The sequence below is a fragment of the Neovison vison genome, chromosome 13 (assembly GCF_020171115.1).
Source record: "Neovison vison isolate M4711 chromosome 13, ASM_NN_V1, whole genome shotgun sequence".
Taxonomy (NCBI): domain Eukaryota; kingdom Metazoa; phylum Chordata; class Mammalia; order Carnivora; family Mustelidae; genus Neogale; species Neogale vison.
The window spans coordinates 56,684,172-56,710,661 of NC_058103.1; the positions used below are offsets into that span (position 1 = coordinate 56,684,172).

Consider the following 26,490-nt stretch of genomic DNA (forward strand, 5'->3'; position numbering starts at 1 on the left):
CACTTAACCTCCTCTAACTATTTTTAAAAGCACTGGCAACAATCAAACTGAATGTAGTCAACTTACTTCTGGAGCCAGAAGAGTTCTTCACTGCTGTGAAGGAGTCAGCACTCTGCCTGGCTGCTGAAGAAGACGGACAGGGTAAAAGCATCTCCAAAGCTGATTCTGAGGATAGTGTCAGAAGGACGCTCAGCTACTACATATCTTCCCAACACCTGGCTGAATGGTTACAGGGACTCTTCAAAGGAGACAAGCACAAAAAAAGTGTATCAAAATATGTTTATAAAGTATCTTTGAAAAATAGAGTTGCTGTGAACTGTGTGATCAATCTCAAAATATACCAGGAATATCACTAAATAGAATTTAAACAGATTTACATAAGAAGGCACTCTAGTGGCCCTGATTCCAACAGATATGTCAGCATTCTGTCTTCCATCTATAGACGTTTTCTTATCTCCTAATTGAAGATAGTTAAAACAACAGAAAGATCTATAGTTCAATTTTCTTTACATTTCAATTAATTCAATTGCAGACTAATGTTAAAAAATTACAAAAGTCAAGAAATGTTTAACCATCATCTACTATGTACCAGCACATGATGCCAGCCAGTCACAGTGGCTGAAGCTCATAAATCCTGCCCTTACAGCAGCAAATTGTTTTATGTTGCGATGCCTGTATTTCCTTCAAGAAAAAAATCTACTTATTTAAACACATCTCTGTCTATGGAGGAACTACTCAGATGTGTGACTTGTATTTTAACTTTAGGTCAGAAGATTGTTGATTTCTACCTATTTCTGGGAGTCCTGTTAACCTAAATAATAACTGACCTACATTTATGGGACACAATATTTAACTTTCTTCCCCCTAACATCTATATAATAATGCCAACTAATATTCAACTATTACCACTTTCAATGCAAAAATGGGCTGCATTTTAAAAATGTTTTTGAAATGAACAAAGGCATTCTATTTTTATTTAAGCTATGACTTATTTTAGCTGCAGAAGCAAAAGTGAGGAATAATATAATTCCAAAGGGTATTATTAAGAACAATATAAGATGATACAAAGACAATTTGGGTTTTGTTTATTGTTTCTGCTGTCTCCATTTGTAAAAATGTGGGAATAATCTTATAAAGTTAAAATTTAAGAAGGTGATTATATTGTCCTGAGATGGCTGATAATTAGGGCTTAAAAAAAAAAAAAAGCAAAGCTACTGCTTAAAGTTTATATTGAAATTACACAAAAATGCTAAAAACCAGTGCACAGATTAATGGTAAAGTGGAATAAAGTTCATTTCAAATTACCTTTATGAATCTGCCAACTGATTCTATCTCTTTAAAAATTATATTTATTACAAAAGAAATATACATCTTAGAGAATTAGAGAATAACTCAGCTATACCACATACACACACACATGAATATAAGTCAATCATATGCCAACCATCCTGAGACAGCTATTGTTTGCTTTGTTATTTATTTCTTTCCATGAATATTTTAAGCTAATTTTTACATTTTATATGCATGATAAAAAATACAAGAAATACAAAAGCAAATCTCCCTTCAAAGCAAGACATGTACCCCTTAGAAGAAACCAATTTCAAATTTCAGAACTTCCTCTCAGAAATACTTTATGCATGTATGAATGTGAGTCTGTGTATGGATTTTTATACATCTCCCTATTTTGCTCTATTTCTTTTATTTCATACACCATGAAGATCACTCCTGTTTTCTATCATCAACCCTATTCATTTCTATCTGTGAATATCTATCATATGCATACAATATAATCTGCTCATAATGTGTCCTAGTTGAAAATAAGCAAATGCCCAGGATTTTATTATAAGATGATATAACCGATGTCTGTATACATCTATGTACACATATCAGTGAATACATTTATAATAAAATTCTTAGAAGTAAAATGTTTAGGTCCAGAATCCTGTTATTGAAACTCTGATTATGTTCCCTCTCTATTGTAAAGAGGTAGTATAAAGCAAAAGCAAATATTATTAATGTCTCCAATTTTTATACTAACAATAAAAATGGGTTAATGATCAACAGTATTTCCACGCCTTCATTTTAGCATGGAAAGTATAGTAACTGCTACAACCCTTTCTAAATTCTAATAACCCAAAGTTCCTTTTATATATGGTTATATCATTTATTAATGACATCTTACCTTTTCTTTTATTAAGTACTTATTATCTGCCAGCTTCCAAAAAGCATCTATTATCTAAACCAATTCTCCCAAGAATCAAATGAAATAAATGCATATTCTTATACACTGCTATGAAAAGTAGGGATAGAGATAAGTCAGCTAACCCTGGGCAGGGTCATATAGCTAGCACCAGGCAATGCTGAGATTCTTTTTGTTTTGTTTTTGTTTTTTGTTTTTCCCTAAGGACTTAATGTCAAACCATAGATTTACTTCACAAGGGCTGAGATTCTTAATCTAAGGCTAGCTCACTCCAAATCAATGCTCTTATATCTGATATTATAAATGAAGATTTCAGAAAACCATCATAAGATTCTATAGTAAAGAAACACAAAGAAGGTCCTGAGTTTTTGGGGGGGGGGTTTGTTTTGTTTTTCAATCTATATATTTCGGTCAGCACAATGCCAAAAATAGTAGGTTTTAGATTGGTATTCTAATACTGCAACTTTGTGGTGTGGTCTTACAAAGATGTCCTTTTCTACTTGATAATATCTTGAAATAAAACACTTTATAAGAAATTCTGATCAGTCCCTTTTCCAAGTAGTTGCTATGTTGGCCTTCTTCCACAGTCTTAGAAAATTTGGCAACCGTTATTGTTTATGTACATGTATTCCCAAGAAATATGGTTCTTCCTCCAACAATTATCTTGAATGTCAACATTAAAATCTGAAAGAACTCAGGAAACATAGGCAAAACTCAGAAAGTTATTAGGGAATATTTTTCTCAAAATGGAGAACCATGATCCCTTCTAGATCCTAGTGGTATTTTCTTCCCCTGAAGGTCTCTGCTAAGTGCTCATCAGTTGTCTGAACATATACTTTGATTCAAGTCTCACGATCGATAAAGGCAGGACTTTAAAAGTCTTATGAACCTGGATTGGAATCACAGAAATGACCATATTACTCAGTTTTTTCTCTTAAAATGAAAAACAGTATTATAAAAAGTTGTCATTATTTCAAGGTATCATATATCTGAAAGTACCAACCTGGAATAAAATTCATTATAGGCATGTGATAATTTTGTTTCCCTCAGCAAGTTCTTCCTAGTGTTGCCCTAAGTTTTACCGCACTAACCACTAAAGAAACCCTTGAAATGTTTTAAGGGTAGCAGTAACATAATCTTAAGTATTCCTTCATATTTAAAGATCCCGTTGAGCAATTATGAACCCGTGAAAAAGCATCAGTACTAATCTTTCTCCATCTTACCTCTAATGGTACAAATAAATACCATGAAGGAGGTGATCTCATTAATTTTTAAGTATATTTACCTTGTGTTGAAAATAATTAAAAATTAAACATTTAGTCATCTGGATGTTTGATCTACATGATGCAAAAAGCCAGTTGTTTTAAAGTATATGATGAATAAATGAATTAGATGGTTTCACTATAATTTAGTCAATCACTTATTTGATAATAATATATTGTTTGGCATAATATAGCCATGATATTAGTGGACTACTCCAAAAATAAGGGTATAATATAAGAAATACTATTTTATTAACACAAATAACTTGAAAAAAATTTGGACCAGAAATAAAGAATAAAATCAGAAATTATTTTTTGATAATGGGTTTTTGAAATACATAGATATTCGGGAGATCCATAAAAATGTTATGATTCAACATGCTTGCCTCATCACCAGTACTGTGAAAACCTAATTTAAAAATTAGATACTGATTGAATATGGAAATCTATTTGTGTTATTGAATAAAAGTGTACCATACACCCAGCTACAGGAAAATGGTTACACATTACTATACACACCCAGGATCATATGATAAATAAAGTAATGCACCACTAGAGAATTTGTTGCTTAATGTAAATGTCACTTTGTAAATGAGAACTACTAATCATTCCTTTCCTCTAATAGCAAGAGTTCAGCAGTTAAATAAAACATGAATCTTGGTGACCTAAAAATTTTATTACTGCATTTGTAATTTCCTGTTAACAACTCAAGAAAATAATTTCAAGTGATGCTGTATTTCAGTAAGATACAACCCACGGTGGAGGCTTCACTTGGGAGGGGCAGGGGTAAGTATAGACGATTAACAGGAGGAATTGTGGTACTAGAACTGTTCCGTATTTTGACTGTGTACATATATACCTACATATGTGATAAAATTTAGGAAACAAAATGTAAATACCCACAAGTATAAGTAAAACTGACAACCTGAATAAGATAAGTAGATTTTCTCAATGTCAGTTCCCTGGTTGTAACATTAGATATTGTACTACAGTTCTACAAAAGGTTACCATTAGGAATAAAACTCTGCATAGGGTATATGGGATTACTCTGAATTACTTATCTCAACTGCATGTGAATCTATGTAATGGTATATCATTACATAGATTAGAGTGACATTAGAGTGACACTTAATGACAAACAACTTCAGGCTGCAGTCTCAGCATTCATTAATAGAAAAGGAATATTTAGAACACCAAGTTTAACACTGTAATGAATTATTTGGTCCTGGGGCACCTGGGTGGCTCAGTGGGTTAAAGCCTCTGCCTTTGGCTCAGGTCATGATCCCAGGGTCCTGGGATCAAGCCCCACATCGGGCTCTCTGCTCAGCAGGAAGCCTACTTCCCCCCTCTCTCTCTGCCTGCCTCTCTGCCTACTTGTGATCTCTGTCTGTCAAATAAATGGATAAAATCTTAAAAATAATAATTATTTGGTCTTTATCAAATCACAACTGGGTTACAGTGTGTCTCACAGGAAAGACTAGAAAAAACTTAAATTTAGTAGTGAATGAAAAGGATTGAATTGCTCCTTGCTTTGGGTACTAGAGTGCATCTGCGGCATTTATTGTCAGGATAGGGGTTAGATTTTATACCAGGAATGTGGTACGGTAACTTATCTAACTGCTGAGTGCCCTACTGGGTTGAGGTTGAGTAGAGTCTCAACCTGCTCTTAACTGGTATTTTCCTTTTTTAGTTAATAATCAAAAGAAAATGTAGATTACTGGTGTTTGGGAAATGTGAGGTGGTTTAAGAGTGGAAGAAAATGCTTAGTAGTGTGGACAGGGAGTCTGTGTTTTTCTGGTGGTGGTGATTTCTTCATTTTTAATCAATTTTAAGCTCTGATCAAAATGTTTAACAAATTATATTAAAAATAGGTATATATATAATAGAAATATCTATATAGTATATATTAGAAATATATACTTTAAGCATATATGAATAAAGTATCTTGACTATGCATACCCACGTAAGTGTGTATTAGCATACTATATCATATACATAGGTAGGATATTTTAATGTACATAGTTACAGGTGGATTGAGAGATAGAAAGAGAAAGAGAGTGAGAGAGAGAACAGGCTCTATAATAAAAACCCTAACGCATATATATATATTTGACTAAAGTCAGCGAATTGAACATGAGTCTGTAAGTCCTGAGTAACTACTGAGAAACTGTGAAGCAGATTCACAGTGGGCTTAAAAGATTTTGGAGCAATCTTAGACAATCCAAGGACCACATGAAGACTGGGAACTGAAAACACTGCAAATATGCTGAAAAGCAATATGAGTACAGAAAATATCTACAAGCACAAGGGATACTTCTTTGTGGGGATAAGGGCTGGCTTAAAACCATACTTAATGACTACAGAGAAGAACTAAGAGAATGGAAGGGAGAGAAGCACACTTAATTCACAACTAATGGCACCTTGTGTACCCCAGATTTCCTACTGGCCTACAAACTCTTTGAGTCCCTAGAATATCATACGGATAATTGTGTGCCCCACAGCATCAACCGTGCTCACCTCCATACAACAGACATTTGAGAAATACAAATTAAGGAATTTTAACCACAAACAAAGGAAAATAATATACTAAAAAAAAAAACAGGGAGTTAACACTTGGGGAGAAAGTTTCTAAAAGAGGACTTAGAAAGTTCTAAAAGCAAAATCTGTATCATACAATTAGAAATGATTTCTGATGGTAAAGAGGTTATTGGAAGGAAAGTTAAACTATGAAGACTGCAGAGGAGAAATTCTCCATAAGGTCAGATTATAAAAGGAGAAGTATAAAACAGAAGGAAGGACACAAAACCAAAGATGAATATAAAATAGTGTTTGCAAATCACTTTCAGATACATTATTTCATTAGACAGTAACCCTGTTGTCCTTGATCTTTTCTTGTTCAGCATTTTAATATTGACTTGCAAGAAGACATAAGAAACAGTGCTTATTAAATCTGTGAATCTGTGACTGACACAAAACTGGGATTTAAAAATGTCTCCATAGGTTTAATGGATGGGCCAAGACTGTCAAAATGAAATATAATGATGCCAAAGGTAAGGATGCTTAGATTAAAAAACTAAACGATTATAGTGTAGGCTGAAGGGTATGTCTTTAAAGGCAGTTTATATGAAATACACTTAAGGTATTAATTGTCCCCATAGTCCTAAGGGTCAATAGTTTCAGAGCTGCAATCTCAGCATTCATTAATAGAAAAGAAATACCTAGAACAACAAGTTTAATAGCCGCAGTGAATTATTTAGTCCTTGTCAAACCACACCTGAAATACTGTTTGTATTATTCTGAATTCTTGAAAAACATACCTAGGGACAGACTCCCAAAGAAGGCATGGCCAATCCCAATCACTACAATGAAAAATGGTTGAAAACTAAAACTGGAAATATTATCTTGGAAAACGATAAGAAACAGGGCCGATATCTTCAAAAACCTTTTGTAAGAGGAGGGAGGTGGTGGTGTTAAGGTCAGAGACATGGACTGAAGGATAAGAACTTCACGGAGATTTTGTACATTAAGGAGCACGCTATCTTCATAGCACTGCATTAGTATGGTCTGCCTGAAAATTCACTGTTAGCCAACAGGTTCATTCTATGTAACTATCAAAGGTGATGTTCTTGTGTAGGGCTTAAGGTTGGAAGAGATGGCCATGAGAATACCTTCTAATGTTAATATTTTTTGAGACTACTCTAATGATCCAGTCAGGTTTAGGCTGGTTCTTCTTCAAAGGCAAACTGACTTTCCTGCACCCTGAGAGTGTGGCTCTGTGGAGTGGCCTCTTTCAAAGTGATGAGAAAAATAGATACATGTATATTTCATCACTAAATTTATAATATGATATTTAAGATTATAAATGAGAAAATTTACCTCAAATCTTAAGACATATCTATAGGCAATACATTCCTACTCCAACACATATGTGTGTGGGTGAGGGGTTTAATGTTAATTATTTTTTCAGTATGTTCTAGTCTATGATTTTGATGTTTGACCAAGGGAACTGTAACTTCCTTTATAACTAAAAATGTGCGCATTTAAACTTAATCTAAGTGCTATTAGCTCTGTGAACTTTAAGTCTCTAAGAGTACAATTTAATTTTCTTCTTTAGGTTGATTATATGCATTAGCTAAATGATTCTGCATTGGTGTAACTAACCTCAGAATAAAATAAAAGCTAACTTAAAAATTTTATGTGTGTTCTTTGCCATTTTCAAAGCTTTTTCACACATATTATTTAGTGTGGTCTTCAAAATAGTCTTACAAGGCAGGTAGCACTGTTATTTGATCTCATTTCAAAGGCTCAAATATAAAAAAGCATTTGCACAAAGCCATACTGTTATTTAGTAGCAGGTAAAAGAACAGATTATAGAATCTCTGATTCTTGTAAGTATCTTTCCATTCAATTCCATTTTAAACAATTTTAGAAAAAGTTATTCATGCACAGGAAACTTCAACCAAGTCATGTCAAGAAAGAAGAGAATTGGTAGCAGTATAAGGGATGTGAGCGATAAGAAATAAAATGGAAATTTAACTCACAGAAGCCAAATTGGTAAATCATTTATGCACACTTCTAATTTATTTTGGAGCTAAAGGCAATATATGTTGAAATTTATCTCAATATATCAAAAATGAATAAGCAGAAGAGAAATGTATTTTAATACAGAAATGAAAGTTTCAAAATGTGCATGCATGCGTAGTGATGTTTGCTTTAAGTTACCATTTTTGAGATTAATTATTAAATTATTTGAGATTAATTATTAAAATATGCAGGTCTTCTAACCTGCATCAGTAACTCTACTTCTTAATTAATGAAATACTTAGACTGTAATGACACCTAAAATTAGGATAAAATTTTCTCATCTAATCAATGAAGTTCTCTTCATTCAATGTCCTTAATATCCTAGATATGTTTGCACCTGTTCCTCACTACCATTATCATAATTCACTATTTCACTCTATTTTACATACATTAATACAACAGCTTCATAAATGGAATTTTTGTTCCCTCTTATCACAAGACAACATGTCCTCTACATTTTCATTTTGCTGCCACCATAATTATCTCTATAAAATGCGTATCAAATTATGTGTCATATATAAAATTCTAGTATGGCATACAAGGCCCATAGGAATCTTGTTTCAAACATTCTTGATCCCCTAAGCTCGAAGCATACTAACCCATATCTCTTCAAAGACAAATTTGAAAATCTCACACTATACTTGAAAATCCTCAAAACAACTAGCCTTTTGGGTATGTGAGAACTCTGCATTGGCTGTTCCTTCAGTATTCTTTTTTTTTTTTTTTTAAGATTTTATTTATTTATTTGACAGAGAGAGAGAGAGACAGCACACAAGCAGCCAGAGAGGCAGGCAGAGGCAGAGAGAGAAGCAGGCTTCCCACTGAGCAAGGATCCCGATGCGGGACTCGATCCCAGAATCCTGGGATCATGACCCGAGCTGAAGGCAGCGGCTTAACTCACTGAGCCACCAAGGCACCCCTCCTTTGGTGTTCTTTTCCCTCTTCTTTGCCTAGCTACCTCCTTATCATCCAAAATTAGCCTCAATGTTGAAATGAGACAGAGAGGGGGAAAAAAACCCCACATACATAAAAAAGCCAAGAGTGGGTCACATGATTAAATTTATATTAGCAAATAATTATTTATCCTGGCTAATGCTGGCTAATGCTAATGTTTCTCTTCCATAAGTGTGGAAGAGAAACAAGTTAGGAAATGATTTCCATATCCCAGGACACAGACAAAATTTTTAGAGTAGGATGGTAGCAGGAGCACAAATGTAACTTGGTATGTGTCTGTCTGCTGTTGAGCTGCTGCAAACATCGTGCTACAAAGAACACACCTAAAATTGTGACTCTATCACTGACTAGGTATATGTTTATGAGAAAGCCCTTTTACCTAAGCATCAATGACCTCATCTAATATATCTTATGTAAAAATTAAATGAAATCATGTAAGTGAAGAATTAACACAAAAGCTTGGAATATAGCTGCTAGTCAAAGGGGGGGTTACCTTTTAAAAAGTATCAAATAAGTTAAGTTTGAGACAAATGTAAAAAGTAGAGGTGCAAACACCAGATACTTGCATACTTAGAGGAAAATGACCCCCCCAAATTCACAAGATCTAAAAATATAATGTTAATAACAATAACAACAATAAACAGACCAAAAAACCAAAAGGTTTAGATAATTTCAACCATAAGCAAAAGGAAAACAATAGAATGACAAGGACTTGCAGTCCGTGCGTGCTCTGACCTTAGTCCTAGACTCAACACTCAAGTTGGGCAAGTTAATTAATTTCTTGTATTATCAAATATTTTAGTTACAAAGTAAGCCACTTGGACTATATAAAAACAAAATTTCTTTTCACTTTTGAAATTGAACCTCTAGATACCAAATGCACATTTTGTGCAAGGCACTTTACTGGGCACTGCCCGTGAAATAATCTCACCAGGGCCTTTTACTCAATTTTAAACCAGAGTAAAAATATACAGAAAAAAAAAAAAAAAAACCTTTCAATTAAAAAAAAAACTACCTCGGGGGTACTAGGTGGTTCAGTTGTTAAGCTTTTGCCTTCGGCTCAGGTCATGGTCCCAGAGTCCTGGGATTGAGCCCCTCATTGGGCTCCCTGCTCAGCAGGGAGTCTGCTTCTCCTTCTCCCACTCCCCCTGCTTGTATTCCCTCTCTCTCTGTCTCTCTCTCTCTAATAAATAAAATCTTAAAAAAAAAAAATCAGCTTCTTCCAGATGGTAGCTACACTTGTGGTAAACATAGCATAACATAGATTTACCAAATCACTGTGCTGTATACATGAAATTAATGTAACATTGTGTGTCAACATACTTCAATTTGAAAAATCATCTCTTCCATAAAAATATTGAAAATATCAGGAGCCATTCAAGAATTATTTAACAAAGGTAAGAAATTACTGAAATTACAAAAGTACTTTCATTCACACTAATAATCTCTCTGTACTTAAAAGGGATTAATGTAAAATAAATAAAGATAGGGAATACAGTTTTTGATAACCTGATTACATGATAAATTGCAAAAAAGTGAGCTTATTATTGGAAACCTTCACTTTGAATTTCTAACTGCAATTCAGATTCATTTTTTAGAAGACGTCATATGTAAAGAAATAGTTAATTCGTGTGTTGAGCTGAAGGGGAGTTTTTAAGCCAAAATGGATGGGTCTTTAACATTATCGGTTAGTAAGTTCATTTTTCTTAAAAGGCCTCACAAAAACAACATACTTGATCAATTTTTGATGGAGTCATTAAAATTAAAGTTGCCATTTTTGTCAAAGTGATAAAAATGTCTCTCATCTAAAATGCTCAGATATTCAACTGAGTTAAGAACATTAGAACCAAGAGACTCATAAAATGTTTTGGCTTCAAGATAAAAGACAGCTATAAAATTTGGAAACGTTCCCAATCTTATGCAGTAGACTTGATGGATTCTCTTAATGATGAAGAATTAAGAAAGTTAGAAGTCTAGAAAAAGACTATAACTCTTATTTGCAAAGGAAATCTGAGAGTTAATTAAAGGACTAGAAACATGTACAAGGATCATGCAATGTCTTACATTCTTGTCTTATTAAAACATAGAAAGAAATATAGATTTCAGTTTATTTTTATAGTTAAGATTTTTTGGCCAATTTTTGAAAGAGGTGTATTTTTCCTTCATTGAGAATCTTTGAGTTCATTAAGATGATCTATCTCTATGAGGTTCAACAAACTGTCAGACTTTTTTGCTGAGTGATTCTATCCAGTCTTTCATTTTTCTCTCAACTACAGATTTTTTTAAAAAATGTTACTCTGAACTCTCAAAGAGGTAGTTACTAACAGCCATGTTATTTGTGTTTTCTTCAGAAAGAAGCAACACCAGCTAATTTTGTCTGCATGCATTTTAGTGATTGCTGACCCTGCAAGTTTATGCAATAAATGTGACTGATGGCAGATTGCCCAACGTGAGGTACAGCCCCTTAGATTTTGTAAAAGCCACACACAGAGGAGAAATATTGCCGACATCACCACCAGCATCTCCCCACTAAATGAGGACTGATCTGAAAATAAGGCCATGTTATTGCAGTGCCATGAAAACAAAGCAGATACTACCTGAAATGAAAAAATAAAAGCTCCTTAAGGATGTCCTAATGTAATCTGTGTGTGATTAAAGATAGAAGAGATTCCTAAAGAAGAAGTTAAGGAGAAAGAAAGGTGGTTTTCTTAGGACACAGGTCATGAACAAAATTACGTTAAGTGAGAATGAATTTAGGACCATTCAGATGGTTTTCTTCCAATAGACTTGTCTTAGTCTGAATAAATATTAAATACTACAAGAAGCTTCTGCCGAAAAAAAAAAAAAAAAAAAAAAAAAAACCTCTGAGAAAAGGTCTAGATGTTTTAACATGGAGTTCCTGAAAAGTAAAACTTCTTCTGATACTTCAAAAAAGCATTTAATAATCAGCCCATAAGCAAAGATGAAAGGAGGATGAATTTTTTTTTCCATCTTTTTCTTTTGGCCATATGGCTTTTTTCAGTAAGATATCATTCTTGATATCATAAAACCATAAATATCTTCATACTATGCTGGAATATCAAATTCACTCCTGTCTGCAACTGGCCTTTCTGGAGTGAGAGACAGTAATTGCATTTGAGATTATTGGCTACCCCCATACTTTCTGCCCCCCAAAACACAAATCTTCCCAAAACCAAGATAACTTTCACGGTTGAAATATTTTAGACATACAGACAGTAAAAGGACTCTGGCTCGGAGTTGTATATGCAGCCAAAGGTATTGCGAGTATGAAGATCCATACTTTTTAGACTTCAAATCCAAATATTTAAAATTTTTTTGTTGTTGATAGTTTGTTTTTATTCTTGTTTTTTCATTTTTACTTTTTACTTATTTTTTACCATACCATGATGCTTGACTTTTGCTACTTCACCTCAATTGCTGATTTGAAATTTATAGAGCACTTACCCCAATATTAAATGTTATTAAGGTAAAACAGTACCAATTAACAGCTCACCCATTTTAATTTAAAAATGGCTTTTAAGTTCATTTCCAGTATTAAGATTATATTCTTCCAGCCATGTATAAAGTCATTAGCCTCAAATAAATGATTGATTGATAAGAAATTTTTTACTGTGAAATGCTAATGGATGTTTCATTTTTAATTGGAAGTGCCTTACTGTTACAGGTATTCACATATTGCAAAGGTTTCATAAAATGCTACAGTATTATAACCCTGTCCTAAAACAACATTCAAATTAAGAGCAAGATATGGAAAAACCACTAGTAAACAGTCTGAAAGCCAAATAAATAATTTTATATAAAAATGTTACATACAATTACAATAGTTTATTTATTCATGTTAATTCTATATGCATATATTGCTCTGGCAAATATTATGTTGATTTAGTCTTTTGACTGAAAACTTATCAACTATTAAACTAGTACTCATGTTAGTATTTGGTACATATTTATACAGTTTAACTATAACATGTTTTATAACTTTGAACCTCATGAATGGAGGAAGATTAATAATAGAATAATCTGACAGAGGAGAAGATGGTGCATCAGAAGCTATACAGCCTTTTATTTGTTTGTTTGTTTGTTTTACTGTGTTATGTTAGTCACCATACAGTGCATTATTTCTTTTTGATGTCATGTTCCATGATTCATTGTTTGCATATAACACCTAGTACTCCATGTAATACATGCCCTCCTTAACACCCATCACTGGGCTAACCCATCTCCCAACGCCCCTCCCTTCTAAAACCCTCAGTTTGATCCCCAGAGTCCATAGTCTCTCATGGTTCATCTCCCCTTCTGATTTCCCCCTCTTCATTTTTCCATGCTTTCTCCATGTTATTCCTTATGTTCCACATATAAGTGAAAACACGTAATTGACTTTCTCTGCTTGACTTATTTCATTTAGCATAATCTCCTCCAGTTCTGTCCATGTTGATGCAAAAATTGGGTATTCATGGGACACTTGGGTGGCTCAGGCCTTAAGTGTCTGCTTTCAGCTCGGTCATGATCGCAAGGTCCTGGGATCAAGTCCCCTATTAGGCTCCCTGCTCAGCGGAAGCCTGCTTCTTCCTCTCCCATTCCCCTGCTTGTGCTCCCTCTCTTGCTGTCTCTCTCTGTCAAATAAATAAATCTTAAAAAAAAAAAAAAAAACACAACTGGGTATCCATCCTTTTTGATGGCTGAGTAATATTCCATTTTACATAAGGACCACATCTTTATCCATTCATCTGTTGAAGGGCATCTCAGCTCTTTCCACAGTTTGGCTATTGTGGCCATTGCTGCTATGAATATTGGGGTGCATGTGGCCCTTCTTTTCACTATATCTGTATCTTTGGGGTAAATACCCAGTAGTGCAATTGCTGGGTCATAGGGTAGCTCTATTTTTTAACTTTTTGAGGAACCTCCACACTGTTTTCCATGTACCACCCTGCATTCCCACCAACAGTGTAAGAGGGTTCCCCTTTCTCCACAACCTCTCCAACATTTGTTGTTTCTTGCCTTGTCAATTTTTGCCATTCTAACTGGTGTAAAGTGGTATCTCAATGTAGTTTTGATTTAAATTTCTCTGATGACTCATGATGATGAACAATTTTTCATGTGTCTGTTAGCCATTTGTATGTCTTCTTTGGAGAAGTGTCTGTTCATGTCTTCTGCCCATTTTTTTACTTGATTATTTGTTTTTTGGGTGTTGAGTTTGACAAATTCTTTATAGATCTTGGATATCAGCCCTTTATCTTTAGTGTCATTTGCAAATATCTTCTCCCATTCTGTGGGATGTGTCTTTGTTTTGTTGACTGTTTCCTTTGCTGTGCAGAAGCTTTTTATGATTAAGATGCAGAAGCATCTTGATGAAGTCCCAAAAGTTCATTTTCACTTTTGTTTCCCTTGCCTTTGGAGACGTATCTTGAAAGAAGTTGCTGTGACCAATGTCGAAGAGGTTATTGCCTATGTTCTCCTCTAGAACCTCTAAAGAGCCTTTGAAGTAATGACTGATTCTCATGATTGTTGTTAAAAAGTCAAAAGAGTAGGAAAAAACACATAAACCCTTATTTAGATTGTAGAGAAAGTATCACTAAGTTCGTATAGATATGTGTGTGTATATATATATATGATTTTATTTATTTATTTGAGAAACAGAGAGCACGAGGTGGAGGTGGGGCGGGGGGAAGGGTAGGGAGACAGGGAGGGGGAGAGAAAGGAGAAGCAGACCCGCTCAGTGGGGAGTCTGATGTGGGGCTCAATCCCAGGTCTGCAAGCAAGGTCATGACCTGACCCAAAGTCAGGCACTTAATCAACTGAGCCACTCAGGTGCTCTGAAGTTCTTATGTGTTTACAGGGGCACATCAGGCTTCAATTTCAACATTCTAATGTCCTTATGGAAATTCATGCATGATAGATAGTCTTCTACTTATTATTTCTAGAATGTTCCTGAAAGGATGTATGTGTGTTATTTGCTTTAATGCTCATTAGCAAGAATTACATTTCACATAGTATATTGCTTTTTTAACAAAGATTGAGTTCCACTGAAGTATGACGTAAGAAAGAGGAGCTTTGACTGATAGGAATTGGGAAGGAAAAAATGAGATACTTTATAGAAAAGACAAGCAATAATGAAAGTACTATTGATTCCTTTGAATAATCAGATTTATAAAATGGGATAATAAGGAACACAGATGTTGAAAATAATAAATGAGAGAAGCAAAGACTGTATTCTACTTTTGAGCTCCAAATAGGCACAGTCCTATAGCATATAACAAGCCAAACTGTTTAAGTAATGTGTTCCCACTTTGTCTAATTAACTATTATGATCATTAATCACACTTGGTACTATATGCTTGGGTCTGTAAGAGTAAGATTAGAAAAATAACTAGACAAAACCATTATCAAATAACTTATGAGAAATTTCATAATTTTCTATTCAGGAGAGAAGAGGTTAACAATTTAAACAATACTTTTTCCAGCATTTTTCCAGCCTAACATGAGAGAAAGCAAAAAATACACGAGATTGCAGAGTTAGGAGTAAACAGAGATTATTTCAGAGAAGAGAGTATGTCTTCAGTATATGGGGACGTAGAGGTCCTATGAAATCGTTCTATAGTTCCTGAACAATCTTCAAAGATTTTAGAAAGTAAAGCGATATGCTTCAGTGGAGACTGAGAAATACCATTTGGCCAGAAACTCGGAAATAATTACATCACTGTGACAATTTATGGTAATCTTAGCAAATATTTTTTTTGAAGATTTTATTTATTTATTTGACAGAGAGAGAGAGAGATCACAAGTAGGCAGAAAGGCAGGCAGGGTAGGGGGAAGCAGGCTCCCCGCTGAGCAGAGCACCCCAATGCGGGGCTGGATCCCAGGACCCTGAGACCATGACCTGAGCCGAAGGCAGAGGCTTAACCCACTGAGCCACCCAGGCACCCCAGTAATCCTAGCAAATATTAAGCAACACCTGATAGATAGATTGGATTGAGGGTAAGATAGGTATAAGTATAATTTTTTTTTTTTCCTCTCCAAAGGATGGCACAGCAACTGAGGAATTAAGGAGAAGTTCTGGGTTTCCATTTTGAGCCAGCTGACACGTTTCCATGTGTCAGGGAGTGGAAAATATCTGGTAAGGGGGAGAAGAAACAGGAAGATACCTTGCTAGGCCTGACCTAACTGCCTATATGATATATAGGAATGAAATCTGTGAAGCAAGATGTAGTCAAAAGTCAACTGTTTCCCAACAACAGATGAAGCCATGCAACCAAATGGGAAGCAGAAAGCACAAGGTAAAACCTTGGATTCAGAATTAGATAAGCCCTGGATTGTTATGGTGACCCTACTTCTTAATAACTATCACCTGGGGATGATGTGAATGTCTTTAAGCCTCCAGTTTTCTATCCCTAAAATGTGAATGCTGGGATGCCTGAGTGGCTCAGTTAAGCATCTGCCTTTGCTTGAGCCATAATCCTAGGGTCCTGGGATGAGGACCCCGGACTGGATCCCTGCTCAGTGGAGAGCCTGTTTCTTCCACTCCCTTTGCCCCTTCCCACCCTGCTCATACTCCCACACTTTCTTCTCTCAAATAAATAAAATATTAAATACATAACAGAAATTTTTTTCTCTTAACAGAAATTATCATTAGATTTTCTTTCTTTCTTTTTTTTTTTTAACTTATTGTATTGTGGTAAGAAAACACTTAACTGATATCTACCCTCTCCATAGATTTTTAAGTTACAATAGAGCATTGTATCTATAGGGACAGTGTTGTACTTCATCTTGATTAATTGAAATTTTATCCTCATTTCCTCCTACCCCTCAACCTCTGGCAACCACCATTCTATTCTTTGCTGTTATGAGTCTGACTATTTTAACTCATATAAGTGAAATCACACAGTATTTCTTCTTCTGTGACTGGTTTACTTCCCTCAGTATAATGTCTTCAAGCACAATCTGTTATTTCTTATGTTGAAGTTTACTAAAAACTTTTAGCAAACATTTTTGTTTACATTTTTTGGGGGGTTCTCTTCTGTTTGGTGTGTCTTTTGTCTTCTCTCCCAAACTAATATATATATATATTTTACACACACACACACACACACACACACATTCTCTTCCAATATTTTATATATATAGTAAAATCTTAAAGGATGAAAAGAAAAAAATTATTTAAACAATATTTGGTTTGTCAGAAACAAAAGGTGTGATCTGAGAGAATGTAGGAGAATATAATGAAGTCGTATTAGAGGTAAAGTGAAGGTTACAGATTACTCAGTTTTATGGTACCATGATAAAAACAGTGGTGATGATAAAGCCTATATGTGGGTGACCTGAAATAATAGCTCTTAGTCAGATAATTTTAGCAGTGACTTCTTAAAATATACATATGCATAATGAATATAAAAATACCATGCAATATGACTACAAGACTTATAGTCTTGGGCTGTTTTCATATTTTAAAAACTCATACATTTTAAAAGCTATCCACTTAAAAATAATAAAATCCTCACTCAAAACATAAATTTTGCTGAAATGGAAAGGCTTATCTAGAACAAACAAGAAGATGATGTATTTCAATAAATATGTACATAAGCCCCTTTTGTATGATTTGAGTGCCCACGTCAGGACATGAGTGAGACAACCAAAAGAACACAATCCTACAGAAGGAGTTCTTTTTGCTTTTCATGATGATGACTAAAGACAAAAGATTCTACTGGTTCATAATTCTGGAAGGCCAGAGGAAAAGCCCTTCAGAGAAGTCACTGAGGACCCTGCAGCTTTCTAGTCTGACACTCTGCAGTCCAGCATTTCAGCTTCATCCTGAGTCGACTCCCCTTTGCGATTGTAGGAGGACGTCTGGTAGTCCTTGCTTCTTCAGAAGCAAGGGAAGTGGCAAAAACCACTCTCTCTAATCATGAAACATCCCCTTCTACCAATTTTAAGGGCTCAAGAGAGGTCACGTGTCCACTCATAAAGTTGTGGTGGAATGGCAATCACTCACATGCTTAGAGCTGGGTTTCTGAAACCAACTATTACCAAAACCGGCTGGATTATGATGACTGGCTTAGATTAATCAAGCCTAAACTATAGAGCTTTACCTCATTGCCTAAATGGCTATGCAATCAGGGAGAAGTAACATGGATTTGAGGAAATCAAACATAATGTCTATTGCACCTGATAAGGTCATCCTTTAGACACAGACTTGTCATGATAAACAACTAATATAAACAACTGTAATTCTAGAAAGAAAGCATTTTATGTTGTGATTTTTTAAATGTGAAATATAGGTAAGTACATGTAAAATAAAAGCTTAAGAATGGTTACAGTAACTCGTATTTTTGCCCATTTTTAGCAAAAGACATACTTCTCTGCCCTTTCTAATCCTTGTCAAACAAATCAAAGGACAGGTACATAACTTGACATTTAATAATATGGTTGGCTAATCCAATAAGCTCAGTGGTCACTTGTACTAGTGATACTTCAAACTGCAAGACAGAAAAGTACATATTCTAGAATTACATCTCATAACCATCTTACTGTAAACCTATTTGTCAGCATTTAGCTTTAATAAAGCTAAATATGCTATTTCCTTCTGACAGATGAGGAAGTGGAGGTATGCAATGGCTAAGTAACTTCTCCAAGGTCTCTGAGTTAATAACAGATCCAATACCATAGTCGGTTCTCTTAATATAAGACCAGTTATCTTCCACTATATGCACTGAAAGGTGTTTACATTGTTACCTATGCCTAACAAGATGTTAAAAGTAGATATGTTCTGTCTTCGTTTTGGGAGAAGTCACAAAAGCTAAGTGCATAAAAGTGACAAGTACGCTTGTATTTCACAGTGAATGCATTTCCTCTAGGTCGCCATGTGTGACTCTTGTTTCAACCATCAGACATTTGTCTATTATCCACATTTGGGTAAACTAATATAAATCCAGTCTTATTTGCCAAAAGAGTTTCACATCTGATCAGTTGGAAATAGGTACTTCTGTACCTATCAGTGACTCATCACTGATGGAAGTATAACCTTCTATACTTTCTATTTCCCTAGTTAGAATGGCAGCTATATAGCCCAGATCATGACTACAGGATCTAAAACCCATTTAGTGACTTTTGACTCATAATACTCTCATAAGGCAAGTAAGAGGTTTGTGGGTAAAGAAATGAGCAATAAGACTTCTCGGAGGAATTTGTAGGAATCTTGTGGCATTTTCCTTTTTACATCTCATACAAGAAAGGAGATATACAATTCCCCCTCTCTCTCTTCAGTTCAATGAGGAACATTAGAGGGACTGTTCCTAGAGATTGACTAGTGCCTATTAAAAGTCACAGAGGAAGTTGAGACTGATATGAGACCACAGTTTGGAAAATACTAAAGGTAAGGAGGTTATATGGCTGGCATTCTGGCTGCGGTTGTACAAAGTAAAAAGAGACATGGACATCTTAAAACACTAATCTATAAGCTCATGAAATACTATCGCAGGAATGTGCAAAATGATCACTGATAGGAGACTGTGTGTGTGCGTGCATATGTGCATGTGTGTTGTGTTTCCAAAGCAGTAAGTAAAAACAAAGATGCTATGATTCAGGAAATAAATTGGTTTAACAAAAACCAAAGGTTGAAAAAATGAGGGAGAAACTAGAACTTGGACAAACAATTTCATTAGAACAAAGATTTCAGGGTGCCTGGGTGGCTCAGCAGGTTAAACCTCTGCCTTTGGCTCAGGTCATGATCTCAGGGTCTGGGCTCAAGCCCCGCATCAGGCATCAGACTCTCTGCTTGGCAGGGAGCCTGCTTCCCCCCATCTCTTCCTGCCTCTCTGCCTACTTGTGATCTCTCTCTATCTCTCTAATAAATATTAAAAAAAAAACAAAAAAGATTCCATTGAGAACTAGGACTTGAAGAAGAGAAGTCAGGAAGAAAGCCAAATATGAACCAGGAAGAATTATAAACTCATTTGTTTCTGAAAGAATAGTCTCTACTTGCAGATTAAGATGGATCAGTTGGAAATAGGTACTTCTGTACCGATCAGTGACTCATCACTGATGGAAGTATAACCTTCTATACTTTCTATTTCCCTAGTTAGAATGGCAGCTATATAGCCCAGATAATGATTGCAAGATCTAAAACCCATTTAGTGACTTTTGACTCATAATACTCTCATAAGGCAAGTAAGAGGTTTGTGGGTAAAGAAATGAGCAATAAGACTTCTCGGAGGAATTTGTAATATATGTAATATATGATGTAATATATGATTTGATGTAATATATGATTTGAGGTCCTTCTGTTAAAGAAGGAGGTTAATAAAAACCAAGGACATGGAGTGCCTGGGTGGTTCAGTGGTTAAGCCTCTGCCTTTGGTTCAGGTCATGATCTCAGGGTTCTGGGATCAAGTTCCACATCAGGCTCTCTGCTTAGGAGGGAGCCTGCTTCCCCCATTCCACCTGCCTGACTATCTGCCTACCTGTGATCTCTTTCTCTCTCTCTGTCAAACAAATAAATAAAATCTTAAAAAAAAAAAAAAGACAAAGAGTTGGAATTCAAACCTGTGATATGGAGCTATAGAAAGCCATTATGATTCCTACATTATAAAGCTATTTTAAAACCCAAGATAAAGTCAATTAAACATTCCATATGACTGGATTAGAGGATAGAATGTTCTGATGACTCAATACAGAGGAAGAAGACAAGAAGAAAAAATATTTTAAATGTCAAAGATCCGGTCCTATGAGAATTCCTCTTTGATTTTTAAGCAAACCATTTCAGAATAGTAATGAGGAGCAGTTTATTTGAGGAAGCAGTATATGTGGGGGATGTTTTCATTCTCATTCATTTTTCATTCTTTCCATTTCATTATAGTCTTCTCTTTAAAATATATAATTTCCTTCTATTCATGAGTATGAGGATCCTGGACATCTGTCTGCCTCTATATATCTTTCCCCACTAATATTTCATATAACCCATTAATAGTCCTTATTCTGGGAGGTTTGAAGAATATATGAGAACAGCAATGTTGGGATGAGAAGTTCTGGAAAATCATGATGATTTAATATATTTGACCCAAAAATCTATAATACCACTGTTCTCTGCATCTTAAAAAATAAGAAACATCTGTCTTTAAATTCCTATTAGGGTAGGAAAGTTCACCAATGGTTCACTATGGAAGGGGAGAAATTTAATTGGAAACTGTTAAACAAAAATAATTTCTAAATAATGAAGACTATTCAGCAACCATTTTTGTATGGTGATTATGTGTCAAGTATTATATACTTGGCTTTGTAGGTAAACCAACACATTAATGTTGTCCTGGTAAACCTCGTGATTTAATGCAAATCTTTAAGGAGATGCATGGCCAAATATGTATGGGTCATCAAAAAGAAAAAGAAGCAAGTATATGTACATGTTCACACTATCTCAAGAAAACAATAATAATGACTCTCAAACCCGTGTTCCTCCCCATTTCATACCTCATCCATATGCAGTAACCACATTCTTGAGTCTCATATTTTACATTTCTATTATATCATTAATTTTGCCTCTTTTTTTTTAAGATTTTATTTATTTATTTGACAGACAGAGATCACAAATAGGCAGAGAGGCAGGCAGAGAGAGAGGGGGGAAGCAGGCTCCCTGCTGAGCAGAGAGCCTGATGCAGGGCTCGATCCCAGGACCCTGAGATCATGACCTGAGCCGAAGGCAGAGGTTTAACCCACTGAGCCACCCAGGCACCCCTTAATTTTGCCTCTTGATGCTGTAAAATGTTCCCGTGTATGAATATACCACAATTTACATATTCACTGCTCTGTCAGTGGACATTTGGATTATTTCTGAATTTTGCTGTTATAAGAAAAGTAGCCACATTAAGAACTTCTCTGGAATGTTATTCCTGTAGTGAAATTATCAGGTTATAAGGTATGCACATATTCAAACTTACAAATTGTAATGACAAATTGTTTCACAAAGACAGTGTACCAACTTATCTCTTACTAGTGGACAAAACTACAAATGCTGGCCTAAATACTTTAATAACTTGATTTATGAATATTTTAGGGTTTATCAATATGGTCAACTTGAAATGGTATTTTAAGTTTCTATTTCTTTCACTACCAGTAATAGTAGATGCATTTTTTATTGGTTTATTAACTATTCTTATTTCCTCTTCTGGAAAACATTTATGCCTTTTGCTCATTTTCAGGTGATCATAGAGATTTTAGTTTGTGAATAGATTTTTCACATATCCTGATACGAATTTTTTGTCACCTATGTACGTGTTACATAGCTCTTCAAGTGTGTATTAATGAAGAGAAGTTTATGACTTACCTGTGTTTTATGGAATATTTAGATATAAAAAATCTAATATAATGGGAGTCACATTTCTCAGTATTATCCTGTATGGTTCGCACATATTTTTCTACTGTTTATTGTTGATGTATTGCTTAGATATTTTTCCTTATATCATATTCTCCTATTATTTACTTTAAAATTTTTTAAAGATTCATTTTGCACACTTAAATTTTTACTATAACTACAATTGATCTGAGAGTACCATAGCCACAAATTTCAAGTATTTTCACATGTATAATCATTTGTTCCCAAAGCATGATTAATAACCAATTCTTCCCCCTCAATGAGCTGCAAAGCCCCTTCTATTTTGTAGTTGTCATATTTGTTTGGATTTGTTTGTAGATTCTTCTTCATTTGACTCTTTATTGAATATCTTTGTGCTAATCCCACATTGTCTTAACTATTCAAGTTAGATGAACACTGTTGCTGTTTGGTTTGGCCAAAAAAAAACCCCTAAGCATATTTCTTTTTTTAAATGTGTCTTGGTTCTTCTTATAATTTGTGCTCTTCATTAATTTTACTAATTGTCAAGTTTCATAATGAAACCTATTATAATTTTCTTCAGAATGACATTTAATCTATGGGTCAGCTTTAGAAGAAAGTATCAATAAGTAACACTAACTCAAAATTCAAAATATTTTTCTAGAGAATATCTTTGAAGAATTTTTAATCCTTTCTTGAAAGACATTAAATGACACACACACAAAGAAAATAGTAAGATAAACCCAGTTTATAGATAAGAAGGCTGTCTTGATATATATTAGATTCTCCAAACTATCTTTCATGTCTATTAATATCTCTTGCATATCCCACATTCCTACTTCCACTGTGTGTGTGTAATTTCTTCACTTCTCCCTTCAGTTCATGAATTCCTCCTTTTATCATATCCAATCTGCTATTCACTAGATGGCTAATTTTAACATTATTTTTTCATTTGGCTCTTTTTATAGTCTCCTATTCCTTTCTATGTATCTATTACACACACACACACACACACACACACAGGTTTTATAATTTGACATCCTTCTAAAATCTGAAAACACTGAGTCTGATTTCTTATTTTGTTTTCTATTACTTCTGCTTGGTCCTATTGTCTCATTCATAATGCCCCCCCATGTATTTTCTGATGTGTTATTGTGGATTTATGTTAATAAAATTTTATCTATGAAATTATTTGGATCCCATATTTAAGGAGGGTTTCTTTTAGGGAGAAACTTATTGCATCTGCCAGTTGTCTGGAACCACTATCAACCAGGAACTAATCTGAAAACAATTTTCATCTTAAGAATGCCTGGAAACAGAAATATAACAAATTGACACCATAAATCTATTCCATATATAATAGTCAGTTTGAGGCTTTGAGTTCTCACGGGACAATTTACACACCTCCCATAGCCACAGTGCTAAATTCAAGGCAGTAAAGTTTGTTTGTTTTTCTTCCCCCTCTGTGTAAAGCATCTTTTCTTACTTCTCTCATTCACTAAGCATGTCACTCCCCAGGACTGAGGCTTTAGAGAGGCTTCTCTTGTGTGTTATCTCAACTGATATATGTCCTGGCTTTTATCTCTTATCCCTAGTAACATATATACCAATTCAAAAAATTGGAAGTCCAAAACCTCCCTGAGAGCAACTAACAAAGTAGTAAGTTGCTTACCTCTCTAGGTTTCTATTTTCTAATTCATTTGTGTACTTCAGTTAGTATCCATGTATTTCTTATAAGGGGTGTGTGTGTGTGTGAGTTAAGTTTTACTTCCTAGATTGTTAGCTAATGGATGAAGAAAGAATGATAAGCCTAGAACCTAATGAAATAATGAATCTCAACAGTGGATCACCAATCACTAGTGAACAGTTAATGGATAACCGTGTAACAGATATATCAAGTTCACAATGCTTGAGAGCTCATACTTAAGAGAAACCCAGACATCATTATCTCCTGATGAAAAACAACTGGAAGTATACAGCGCAATCAACAAGAATACTAGTCCAAAAAAAAAAAAAAAAGAAGGATTTAAGTCTTATGTAGCCTCTGTATCTAACTGCCAGTCTACAGGAAATACAGTCAAGAGAAAATATATAAAAATGTAGCAGTCAGCAAATCCACAAGATAGGGATCTATAAAATACAAAGCAGCCTAGAGTTAATTAACTCATTTTAAGGAGGGGAAAAAATGAGAATTCATAGATTAGAAGATACCTAAGAAAAATCAACTAATTGCACTTTTGGGAACACCTCTGGATCTTGATTATAAGAAACCAATCATGAAAATAAAGTTATAAAGAAAATATGGGGGGGGTGTCTGGGTGGCTCAGTTGGTTAAGCGATGGCCTTCGGCTCACATGATCCTGGAGTCCTGGTATCGAGTCCCACATCAGGTTCCCTGCTCCGCTGGGAGTCTGCTTCTCCCTCTGACCCTTCCCCTTCTCATGCTCTCTCTCTCTCTCTCTCTCTCTTTCTCTCTCTCTCTCTTTCTCAAGTAAATAAATAAAATCTTTTTAAAAAAAGGAAAAGAAAATATGGAAATTTGAATATTGATAGACTATTTGATTGTATAAAGAAGTAATGGTATTTTTTTTAGGTGAGATTAGCTAGGTGAGTGAAATAAGGTGGACTATTTGGTGATAATTACTGAAGGTGGGTAATGTGTACTTGGGGGTCTATTACATCGTTCCATTTTTTTAAACATAAACTTGAAATTTCCTATAATAAAATTATTTAAAATGAAATGTAATACAATGCTTTTTAGAGATGATTATCGCCAAAACAACTTCATTAATAGTGAAAAACAAATACTAATATGAAATGTCTTACTATCTAGTTCTCTGAATGGTCTTTTTTAATATCAAAAATTTGTTTTGATAATTTAATTGTATAATTTGTATGAGTGTGTATGTATGTCATCTTTTTCATTGCTCAAAACAGCTAACACATGATAACTAAACATCAATAGATGTTTAGTTTCTGAATACCTATAAATTTGGTGAAGAGCCACCCAATTAGCCATTCAGGAGCAGCAAACTTCTGTAAAGGGACAAATGAATTTTAGGTTTTGTGGCAATATGATCTCTGTTACAACTATTCAATTCTTTTTTTTTTAATATTTTATTTATTTGACAGACAGAGATCACAAGTAGGCAGAGGGGCAGGTGGCAAGAAGGACAGGGTGCGGGGAGCAGGTTCATTGCTGAGCAGAGAACCCGATGCAGGGCTCGATCCCAGAACCCTCAAATCATGACCTGAGCAGAAGGCAGAGGCTTAACCCAATGAGCCACCCAGATGCCCCCTGTTCAATTCTAATGTAGCACAAAAGCAGTCATGGATACACAAATGAATGGCATGATCATGTTCCAATAAAACTTGATTTACAAAACAAGCATTGAGGTGGATTGGCCCATGAACTGCAGACTGCAGTTTCCAACCTCTGAAAAGTATGTATGATATTCACCATACCTCAAATCAGTATAGTGTTGATAAAAGAATAGGAAAAAGGCAAGAAGAGGAAGCCTAAAAGTAGATTTCAATATATGTAAAAACAGAATAAATGGCAAGGGTGGTATTTTAGTTCAGTAAGAAAAAGACTATAAATTTCATCATTTTCATATGGTAACAAATTTACCATTACCATTTATTACCATTTTCAAGTAACAAATTTAACATCTGTTAAAAAAAAAAGATGATTTAGGCTATTAGCCACATTATTTATGAAAGTATCAGTCCAGACTGATTAAATATATAATATTCAAACATGAAGAATAAAGCAACAGTCTTAGGAAAACTTTATATAATCGTGCACATTCAATGATTTGGAAAGTGTTTCAGAAAACTTTGAAGGAAAGGACATACCTGACTATATGAAAATTAAAGCTTTTATGCAATAAAATATATCATAAACAAAGTTAATATACAAATAATATACTATGGTTAATATTTGCAATGTAGCTAACAGGGAACCACCTAAAATTTAATGGGAAAGACAATACAGAGCAATGCAGAAAGAATACGGTTGGCAGAATATGTCAATGGCTTCCCAATGTATATGCTTGCCTTCCTATTAACAGAAACCTGCTTTTAAGCCATGTATTCTGCCAAAACTGTAAAATGTTATATTTTACAAACTATATTGTAACTATGTACAACAA

At 34.6% G+C, this 26,490-nt stretch overlaps 1 protein-coding gene across 2 annotated transcripts in view; it reads right to left on the bottom strand.

Moving 5' to 3' along the window:
- Positions 1-26,490, bottom strand: part of LRFN5 (leucine rich repeat and fibronectin type III domain containing 5) — a 244,753-nt gene that overhangs the window by 133,830 nt on the left and 84,433 nt on the right. For both annotated transcript variants that reach the window (XM_044230225.1, XM_044230224.1), the window contains exon 2: positions 67-238. The gene's annotated coding sequence lies outside the window, so the exon portion shown is untranslated. The remainder of the gene's footprint in view (positions 1-66; positions 239-26,490) is intronic.